Below are 12128 nucleotides of genomic sequence, written 5' to 3' on the forward strand. Positions count from 1 at the left end.
TGATCTGAAATACAATGTGTTACGCTGAGAAATGTTTATCGTAACACCATCGAATGGTTTCGATCCCGGTTAGAAACGATATTATTTTCTCGGGTTTTATTTTATCATTATTTATTGAAAAATTTCTTGTACTATAAATATGAATTTGCTACAATACTTTCAGGAAATTTTAACGATAAGCTACAGAATTTTTGTTCTGTTCTGTTCTGTTGGAATTCGCTTAATTTTGAAATTGAAAGCCAATCTAATACCAAATATAAAGGTAAAGAATCGGGTAAATTTTGTTTGGGTATTGGTAATTATTAAAATTGACACGAAAATTATTGTCAAAAACAATGTCTTTCATAACCTTAAACTTAGGTTGCTTTTTGATCACTACGCGACCGCCCTGTATAACATTAACCAAAACAGGTTGTCGAGTCTTTTGTCTGCCGTTAGAGAGCGCATTTAGAGGTTATAATATACGCCGGTCTTCTTGAACTTTAACCCGTCGCGTGTCCGCATTAATGCTCCGAAGTGGGGGGCGCTAATCTTTATCTCGCAACCCTCTGGACCCCAAGCAGATCGCACGCGACAGAGCAGGTGTTTAATAAAAGGGGCTACGTATAAGGCAGGTGGAAACAACATATGCCGTTCCTAAAGTCGGGGTAACACATCAGACAATTGATACGGATATATGTATCAATCGGCATACTCGTTTTATTTACATTTATTTACTCGAATCGCTACAGGCGGCTGGATGCGTTTATGTTGAAAATTGTTTGTTTATTCCGTTGTTGCCTAAATATTACTAAGCACGATTTAAATCTGAGAGAGAAATAACAATTTTGTTTAAAAAAAGAAATCGAAATTTTGAGGAGAAATATGTAAAAAAAATTACTACGTTATAGAACACATGTAAATGTACAGAATGGATTCCTGAATTGGTCAATGTTAATTTGTTGCCTAAAAAGAACCACTACAGTACAACAAAAACAAAAAACAACAAGAATGACGAAGTATGTAGTAAAGCAAAGAAGTAGACAAATCAATTATTGGGAAACAAACAAAAATACAAATTATAAGTAAAACCAAAAAGTTAATAAAAAAACCTTTTAGAGGCGTAAGTATATGATAGTGTCTTACTTTAACAGAATAAGGAAGGAAAGAAAAATAAATAAAGCACGCTTCTTAAAACAAATGGCGCCATTAAAAATATTCAAATATAATAATCACTAATTAGCCCGATAATTAGGCAAAATAGCACAAAAGTATTTTTTTTACTGGCTTTACGTGTAAAATGGCGGGCGTAACAACAATTTCGAACGAAACGGTCGTTTTTATATAATTCTACGAGCAGTATACTTTCCATATAGGTACACATACACGCTGGGCAATTATGTAAACAGAAACGCGATTATGGTTATTATTATACGTAGCGAAAAAATATCTTCTATTGCGCTATATACGCTTTCTCGAATCCGAGACGAAATCCATCAGACCGAGATGAGTGCATACATATCAGCGGCGCAGGTAGATCAGTATGCTCCATAAAAAAAACAAAAGCTATACTGGTTGGAAACAATTTTTATTAGTTAAATGGTTCCTCCTCCTGCGGAACAATCTAAAAATTGTTAAATTACTACCCAAATCGTTTATTTGTATATAAATCAAAGTCTAGTAACGACGTCCAAGTGTATCCATATATTCGATATATCAGACGACTTGTTTCGATTAAAGGTGAGCAAACTAGGGTCAAACTATCACCGCCATTTAACTTTTAATTTTTTTAAAGTTTTCTACATTTAGAAAATTTTAAAATTAAATAATCAAGCGTTCTATACACTCAGCTCCTAGAGATATAGAGGCTCTGCCTAATGCCGAAAATACATAATCTTATGAAGCGACTATGAGAAGAGCGCATGAGCGAAATTTAAAATCTAACTTTTAAGCTGACCTTGCGGTAACAACCAACATGGCAGCTGACAGATCGTCAATAAGCTCGGATACGGCATTTTTAAGGCAGCATTTTCTCGCAAAGTGCAGGTTAGTAGGTCCATTTCTACGAAAACACCAATGCAACCTGCGGCGCAACAATTTTTACTGTGGTAGGGTGACTATATTATCTAACAACTATAAATATGATTCTACAGCATTGAACAGTATATTCTTTTCCAAAATATAACCAAATATAATTGAATGTTCTTGAATACGCTAATTCCTGTCTTGCGATGTCTTTGTATTTTCCATAATTCAAAATATTCATAGGTTTTTTTTTTCGAATTGTCAACTACACTTTTAATAAATAGATTAAAGTAAATAAATATTGAAAATAACTTTTTAAATATATGTTTGTATAATAATGTAAGTACTTTTTAAAAAAATTATAATTTTATGTTGTTAGAGTTCTAAAAATATAGCCAAACACAACTTTTACCATTATTTAGTAAAAGAGAAAACTTATGTATTAATTTGTAAATTGTTCAAGTGATTTCGTAAGGCATTGTAACTCAGGAGTCAGAAAATAAATTGTTTTTCGGTTTCGCTAGATAAAATTTTAATTAAACCGAAACTTTGTTAAAGAAAAGTTTTCTTGAGTTTCTAGTATCTACAATTTTTATCACCTAGGTATGAAATCCGAATCTGGCAAAATGCAAGATCAGCAACGACGATGGCGTAATTTGAATCTAATATATATTGCTCAAACAGCTGATCTGCGAGTTCGGAAATCGAAATGTTGTTAACGTGAACGGTTTCTGCTGATTGATAGTTTATTCAGTTTGAAATGCGATGAACCGGCATAGTGTCGATAATTGCCCAACCTCAGAAAAGGAAACGACGAGGCAAATTCATTACCTTCCGTAAAACATCCAGGCTGTAGGTTAGTCAACGAACTTGGGAAACAAACGATTAACAAAAACGCTGCAGTATAACAAAAAACAACTAATATCCCACAAGGAGGTTCCGTTTACGCAAAAGAAAATGTATGTTTCTTTAGATTCCGCCATATAGCGTTAAAACTACGGCGGGATGAACAGAAAGAAAATATTTACAATTATCTAGTTTAAATAAAAAATATAATGCCCAACCAAAATACCGAACTATGCACAAATCAGAAGTGCGTAAGATGTCACGTGCTTCATTAACCAATCTTCTTTATACACCAGTTTATTAAAAACTGGCTCCGCTGCGCTCGTAACTAAAGTGTACAAAACTTTTTAGCTAATATATGAAATATTATTCCAAATCCAATGACCTATTCTCATTAATGTTTAGAGAACTGAGGGAGATATTGGTGTATCTCAAATTTTGGTTCCTGCCATGGGAAGTTGTGATCCACATTTTCAATGTATACCCTTATTGTGGCATTATTTTCAGCTAAGATACATACGTGATATCGAATGTTCTTAAATGAAACACTGTGTATGTAATAATTTTCTAAGAAAAATATTAATTTATGTTTTTCGAAAACCGGGTAGATATACCATGACGTAAATTATTTTCATTTTCATTTCATACAAAAGTTTGTAGAGGGTGTCTCATTAATATTCAACAACACTTAACTTGGATATATTAAATGGTAAGATCCTGCAGGCTTCCCCACCAGCAAACCTCTTACTTATAGGTCTTAAAAACTGAAACACTCTGTCTAATGATCTGTCTCACTGCAAATTTACATTTTATTACTCTCTCACATGAAGAAACATAGTATAATTTCAATGGTTTCCAAGGCATCTTGATTATTTCGGCAACCGGAAACAAAGTAGAGAATTGGCATAACTAACCAAAACTATGAATGCTTAATTTAAACCAACATTGATTGGCTAAGCTTTTCTATTGTTGTTTTATATTTTCTATAGAAGGGCGTAGTCAATCGATATAGGTTTAAATGTTGGATAAGATCATACAATTACATACAGTGGGTCGCGTATAAAAAAGTCAAAGTTTGCAGCTTTAAAAATAATGAACTTGGTTGGTAAATATTGGACACCCCGTAAATGATAACCCAGAAAATATAACCTTATGCAAAATTAATATAAACCCGTATTCATGAGCTATCCTATATAATCTGGGACGACGGGATGGCGCTAAGACCGTGCCTTGAGGCATTCCGATGTCGTCTTGTGGCACTTTCGACGTTTGAATAGCAATTTTCGCGGAAACCGGCAAAACAAACGGAAAATAGTCGTCGTATGTCGAGAGATTGTTGAGAATTTCCGCGAAAATTACCGCACCCGCGAACTTATCTGCCGTTTGATACAGATGTTCGCGGAAATATTGCCAATTATTTGATTAATGATAACGGCATCTGTAGATGCGTTTTTTTTAATACCGACGATTTCGCCTGTGTGAAACCCCCGAATAGTTTTTTCATGACAGTTAATGCCGATCTCTTAAACTCTTTCGCAGTAAACTCCATCTATGGAATTGGAATGCAGCCAATATGGATTTTGTGAGGAAAATTTTACTTAGAATGAGACTGGTATAGTAATAGAAATTGTTCTCTTTGTCTTATATGCTTATACTAATGGCAGATAACTGTAATAAGATATTGTTAATATTATTTTTCAATTTTGATACCTGTTTGGCCTTTTTGGGAGTAAAGCGTTGTTAACGAGTACTTCACAAAGTGATTCCAATCGCTAATTCTTCTTTGAACTAATTGATTATGATATATGCATTTTAATGGTGACAATCTTGTGTGTGTACATTATTTAGGGGGGCTTTTTATTATTTTTTATGTTTTTTAACCATTAAGTCGACTTATTTGACTAACTTTAACTAAATTTACCCAAATTTTGGTGAAGCTTATAAATTTTTTTTTTGGTTGGTTTTGATTAGAAAAAACAGGTTAATTTTTGAGGTTGGCCTCCTTGCCTCACCGTCCCATACTAATAATTTCGTACTGCTGCTAATTAAAATTATTTAAAAGTGTTGTGTTGCATAATGGCTGAGCTGGACATTCGACATCCAAAAGATCCAACATACAATATGGTAAATACCTTTTTTCCGATTTCGTCGAAATTGAATTTTGCTTTAACTAGGGAGGTGCCTTAACAATATAGTATAATCAAAGAGATTCCTGATCCTTTTTGCAATTTTTGTTATTTACTTTGAATAAGCCAATGAAAATACAATTGTTTCACTTTTAAGTTCCAATACCTACTTCATAATTGCAATTTTCAAAATAAAAAATAAATCAGTATTTTGTTGTTAGTATTTCATGTTTTTTTTTACATAATACATAATGCTGTTATCTGATAAATGAATTTCTCAAAACGTTAGAAATACTTGTATGCGCTTGTATAAGTCTTATTTTATTTAAAGGAAATATCGTTTTTATTACGAAATAATTATGTGTAACTAATTACTGTAAGAATAAATGGGTATATAAAAGGACAAGAGAAATATAATAATTACTATCACTAGCAGTCTATTTCTATAGTAAAATTTGCCTCATTTTTCTATCAGGCCGTCCCGATCCAATTTAAATCGAGTTCACTGCTGTTTCGTTTCTGACACACAGAGTGTTAAATTTTCAAGAAGAAAATTGTTTTTTTTTTATAATTGAAATATTTCTGTAGTTTTTTAAATTTAATTAATTTTAATTAATTAACTAAAACATTTTTTAAGTACGGTGAAAATATTTTTAAAGCTGCGTTGATAAGAAATTTACCAAAAACTAAAGATCAAATTTACCCCAAATCTGATGGGCCTGGGTGGCGTATAATATAGTGATATATACTTTGTTTCAAAAATATAAGCATGTTTTGATTTGAAATATAATTCTGTCTCGCTTGGGTATATAAAAGGACAAGAGAAATACAACAATTACTATCACTAGCAGTCTATTTCTATAGTAAAATTTGCCTCATTTTTCTATCAGGCCATGTGTATCGAATCAAATTTCATCAAGGTAAATTATAGACCTGTTATCGGATGTATGATCTCTGACATTCCATTACCATTTATTTTTTGTCTATTTTGCGGCATTTAAATCCTATTTTGTAAAAATATCTATCATCTTCTTCTACCTTCCTGTTCACTTTATCCAAAGGTTTTAAACCGTTAATAGTATCCTTTATCGAGGATACTGGCGGGTTTGTAAGTATTTATGATTCTTATCAAACTTCTTGCTTAATGAATTCACTACTGATTAAACATCTAATAGCAAGTGATCTCGTCGGATATAACGGAAACATGGGTGATATATCATGATTACATGATTACCATGTTTGACTAAAAATCTAGAATCATCTTAAAGCGAAGTATGAGCGCGGATGTAAACACCGTAAGAAAATTAAAAAATAAAAATTATTCCGGACCTCTTGTCTCCCATAAGCAAAGCAATTTGACAGTCGAGCTGCTAGTCAATATCCGAATATAACCGGCGGCTTATTCAACACTTCCCCTCGCACCTACCAACCACTCAAATGCCAAAAAGTCTTATTACGCCTTATTAGGAGCGTGAAAATACATCAGATGCTCTTTTTCGCATGGGCCTTTTCATCGCCCTCGCGCAGTCGAAAGTCAATAAGTATCCGGCGTGAAAGCAAACCCCCTAACTCCCCCATCGTTAACAATCTGTACCAACGGGCCTTTTGTACGGGTCGGGAACCGACGTGATCTCATCAAAATCGGCCCCATTCATCATTTAGATTGGTTTGCTACCGCGCAGGCTGTTTAATTCCCGCACAATAGGAACGGGACGTCACTTCGTTATTTAAAACGCTCTTGCAATATATATTTACTTTTTTGACTTAACAATTCTTCTATCAAAACTCACTTTCCATGATCACCTCAAGCTTTTGATGAAGATAGTCGCAAACCAATGAAGATAAACAGCGCTCCTTGACAAATGTGTGGTTTGTCTCAAAGCAGTCGTGGCAAGTATCGAAATAAATTGTCGACTTCAATAATAACAGCTGACCAGTCGATATTGTAAGACATAGACGACTGCTCAATCCTCTACCTTCCATTTCAGATTATCCAAAGTAGAACCAACCTGGTTTTAATAGAGTGGATATATTTTCATTCTCATCATATTTTATTTACTACATTCCATGGATTGACAATCACTATGTATTTTGCTTATACTCAACAAGTCACGCGTAATAGCGTTTTTGTAAGGATGCAGTTTTCTTTTAAAGCTATTCCTACTTATTAAATATTCATACAGAAGTTTCACAATATGTTTTGGATCTAATGACAAGCGATTTCGACGCTACATTGGTATAAATAACAGTAAATACTCGTAAGAAGCTTTTTTCGAAACTTAAACTTTTTTGGAGAAGGTACGTCAAAACCCAAAAGAGTATATATACTAATTATGAATATGATGAATCGAACTTGCTGACGTTCCGCCAATCAGTTCATAAGCTCTGAAGAAGCCAACAGGATGATTGACGAAACATCAGCAAGTTCGATTCATCAACAACCGATGCAACAGAAATAGAGAAAATTTATAAATAGTATTACAGTAACCTCTGGCAGTGTCTTACGCTCGGTATTGAAATAAATCGATTTTAGATCAATTTATAAGACGGATTTGCGAGTTTTTAACCTTTTTTTTTTCAATAACCAGTTCACGATATCTTAACACCCTTACATTTTTCTGAACCATTTTTTTTTGGGGAACACCACAAATGATCGAATGTTCACATGACCGAAAATCCCGAGCGGTGTTCGGTTCTGTTTCGGAAAGCCTCGGTGCGTCTCGTCTCGCGAGGGATCTCGATGTAGCAGACGCTCAAATGGTATACTAGATAGGTATAATCCGAATACGAATTAGGAAACGGGTGCTTGTTTTAAAGATACATTCAAAAGAATATTTTTTATTACAGCCACCGGCTAAGGTAAAAGTTGACATCTTTCAAATCAAATTTATGAATGACAAAACAAAATAGGTAAGGATGATGGGAATAAAGCTGACTGAATTCACTGTGGAATTTGTCCTAGCCAGTTGCGAGTGAGTCTTGGGGTAATACACATTTATGGGTCCCTACCCTTAGGCTGCTTTACAAATAAGATGGGGCGTTTCCCATAGCCACATGAGAATCACATAAAAATAGACTTATGGTGCTACAAAAATACTTTAAATCTGCAGCATATCGTGGACCTGGCTTCTGGACTCACGGCCCCAGAAATGTCCCTAATGGCCGCACCAAATCTTTTGTTATTGCATCGGTGTAGCAAAAAATATTTGTACTGATTGTTCTCTTTTATGATGTAAAACTGTTCAGATGGATGAAATGAAACAAAAATTTTAATAACTATTCCCAAAACTTAATATAATAATTTTTTTCCATCGACATTTCCTTGTATTTGATGAACAATCCATAGTGTCTTGTCCAAGTAAAAGCCTATAATAATAACATTTTTTATTTTTGTGTAAAAGGTAACCTCTACCTTTATACACCTTATTAGCAGTTACCAGTAATTTTTTTAATAAACGTCAAATATATTTATTTAAGATTTCAAAAATTACCAAGAAAGGTCACTTTGATTATATATATATATATATATATATATATATATATATATATATATATATATATATATATATATATATATATATATATATATATATATATATATATATATATATATATATATATATATATATATATATATATATATATATATATATATATATATATATATATATATATATATATTTTCTAGTTTGTGAGTTCTTGGATCCTTTTGACTTATACATTCTTAAGAAATAGTTCTTGTTTTTTTTTTGGTCCTTTTTTAGTGAAATTAAAATAAGTTTCAACCAAAACTAACCAAAACAATTGTTTTGGTTCGTCGTCTTATCAATGTGGCTTGTCGATTTACATATTCGATATGTCTGTTGTGAATGTTGTAAAACTGTAAATTACCAAACAACTATATAGTGAACCGTTGATTTTTGGCTTAAGGTTAAAGGCCGAAACGTCACAAAAAATAAAATGTTTCACAAGTAACGGAAACTTATTTTAATTTCATATATATATATATATATATATATATATATATATATATATATATATATATATATATATATATATATATATATATATATATATATATATATATATATATATATATATATATTCTCACGTATTGATTCACGGATGGAAAAATGTGATGACACTATACTCCGGGATATCATCCGTTCGCTCGTTGAACTCCGACTGGAATCTTGCAAATCCTGCATCCGACTGGAATCCTGCAGACGTTTCGCCAAAATCTCACTTGGCATCTTCAATGCTCGCGCTCCGAAAACACTTCGAACACTGGGAGGTTATCGGCGGTGCGTGCGGTATTTATACTCTACGCCGGAGATGGTAACGGTGCTGCTTGTGCGTGGGGGGAGGTGGCTCCGCCCCCTGAATTGTCGCGTTGTTAATTTCGCCCGATCGTAGTTGCGATGTCCCCGTTGGCTGCTGCGCATCGCTCTGCTGTTTGATTATCGTTCTCCACGTGTTGGATAAATGCAGAGCGTCGTCTCTCGTATTGAGGTGTCCGGACTTTTCTATTTCGATGGCCTCTCGTATAATCCTAGTCCTAAAATCAGGAATATTAGCTATTTGTTTGCAAGTGCCGAAATCAATTTTATGGCCTGTCTGATGTTGGTGCTGAAACAAAGCAGATGTTGTTTGTTTGTTTCTTATGGCTAAACGATGTTCCTCGAGCCTGGCTGAAATCCTTCTGTTGGTCTGTCCCACATACGTCAGGCTGCACGATCCGCATGCTACACTGTATACTCCTTGGTTTTCCAGAGTAATTTTTTGTTTTGGGTTTCTTAATATTGCTCCGATGGTATGGTCAGGTTTGTATGCCGTTGATATGTCGTGTTTCCGTAATATTCGGCCGATTTTATCAGTAACCCCCTTGATGTATGGCAGGACAGCGATCGATCTTCGTTGGGTCTCGTCCTGCACTCTCTGCTGCGGCTGTTGTTGTTTACTGATTGCCTTGCTGATGGTACGCCTTTGGTATCCGTTTTGTCGAAGACAGGTACTAATTTTCTTCAGTTCTTTATCTCTGTTCCTCTCGTTTGTGAGCCTGAAGGACCGAGCAATTAATGTATTTGCCACTGCCTGTATCTGTGATGGGTGGTGATGAGATTTAGCGTTCAGATATCTATTAGTGTGTGTTGGTTTTCTATAGACAGTGTGTTCCAAGTGTCCATCTTCGGTCCTTGTGATGTGCACATCTAAAAAGGGCAGACTGTTATCCTCTTCAAGTTCTATTGTAAATTGAATCCTTGGGTGGATGGAATTCAGATGATCTAGGAATTTCAAAAGCTCCTCCTTGCCAAAAGGCCATACAACAAATACGTCATCAACGTATCTTGTCCATAGTTTTGGCTTCAGATTTGCCTTCTCTATTGCTTTCTTTTCGAATTAAATCATGAAGAGGTTAGCAATCACAGGTGAGAGAGATGATCCCATTGCTGCTCCATCTATTTGCCGGTAAATTTTCCCGTTGTGCATAAAGTAAGCGTTTTTCAGGCAATGTCTTGACAGATCCATTATGTATGGCGGAAGATCTTCGTTTTCTTCTATAAGCAAGAGTGCCTCTTCTACTGGAATACTCGGGTAGAGGGATTTGACATCGAAACTTGCCATAATGTCGTCCTTGTCCATCCTGAGAGAACCTAAAATCTGAGTGAAATTTTCTGAGTTTTTAACATAGGAATCTGCCTTTTCCACTATAGGCTGAAGTGCACTGGCCAGATGTTTTTCCAGCTTGCATAATGGTGAGTTAAAGGCGCTTACGATTGGACGCAGGGGAACCCCGTCCTTATGGATCTTTGGGAGCCCGTAGAATTTTGGGCAACGACTCGATTTTTCCCTCGGAATAAGTTTCTTCTTTGTATCCTCGTTTATTGATGAATCGAGAATTTTGGACTTAGTTGTTTTTTCCAAATATGTCGTGGGATCTCTGGTGACTAGTTTGTATATTGGGTCGTTCAAAATATCCTCCAATTTTGCATTATAATCCAACGTATTCATGACGACAGTGGCATTTCCTTTGTCTGCTGGCATTATTAGAATGTTTTCGTTTTTGTTTAGATTCCTTAAGGCTTGCATTTCTTCTCTGCTTAAGTTTGGCTGCGGTGGTTTTGACTGTCTTAAGACTCTGGCGACATCTTGCCTAATTAACTCCGCATCTTGTTCGTCTATGGTGAAAAGACTTGCTTCGACGTTGGAAACGATCTCTTCGACGGGTACTCTTTTTGGAGCTATTGCATAGTTAAATCCTTTATTCAGTACGCTGACTTCTGTATCGGAAAGATGGTATGCTGAAATATTATGAACTGTATTGCTTCGGTTTGTATTTGGCACTTGTCCTGATTTTTTGGAATTTGACTGAAGGATTTCTAATTTCTTCCACAGTTTTTTTGACGTGATGTCCTTGTCTTTCTCAGTGCGCCATGATGTTAATAATTCTATGCGGTCCCACAGCAACTGATGGATCTTGTTGCTCAGTTTCAGGTGGAGTCTGAAAAGTTGTAGCTCAGTCTCACTAATTTCGTACCGGGTCCGCCTGATCTGGTCTTGGAGTAGGGCCTTGCTTGCTTTGTCCAGGATAGCTTGTGTCTTTCTGGTGCGTGTATGATTTTAGGACTAGGATTATACGAGAGGCCATCGAAATAGAAAAGTCCGGACACCTCAATACGAGAGACGACGCTCTGCATTTATCCAACACGTGGAGAACGATAATCAAACAGCAGAGCGATGCGCAGCAGCCAACGGGGACATCGCAACTACGATCGGGCGAAATTAACAACGCGACAATTCAGGGGGCGGAGCCACCTCCCCCCACGCACAAGCAGCACCGTTACCATCTCCGGCGTAGAGTATAAATACCGCACGCACCGCCGATAACCTCCCAGTGTTCGAAGTGTTTTCGGAGCGCGAGCATTGAAGATGCCAAGTGAGATTTTGGCGAAACGTCTGCAGGATTCCAGTCGGATGCAGGATTTGCAGGATTCCAGTCGGATGCAGGATTCCAGTCGGAGTTCAACGAGCGAACGGATGATATCCCGGAGTATAGTGTCATCATATATATATATATATATATATATATATATATATATATATATATATATATATATATATATATATATATATATATATATATATATATAT

Source organism: Cylas formicarius, unplaced genomic scaffold, assembly GCF_029955315.1.
Source record: "Cylas formicarius isolate icCylForm1 unplaced genomic scaffold, icCylForm1.1 PGA_scaffold_10__41_contigs__length_53128322, whole genome shotgun sequence".
NCBI classification, from domain to species: Eukaryota; Metazoa; Arthropoda; class Insecta; order Coleoptera; family Brentidae; genus Cylas; species Cylas formicarius.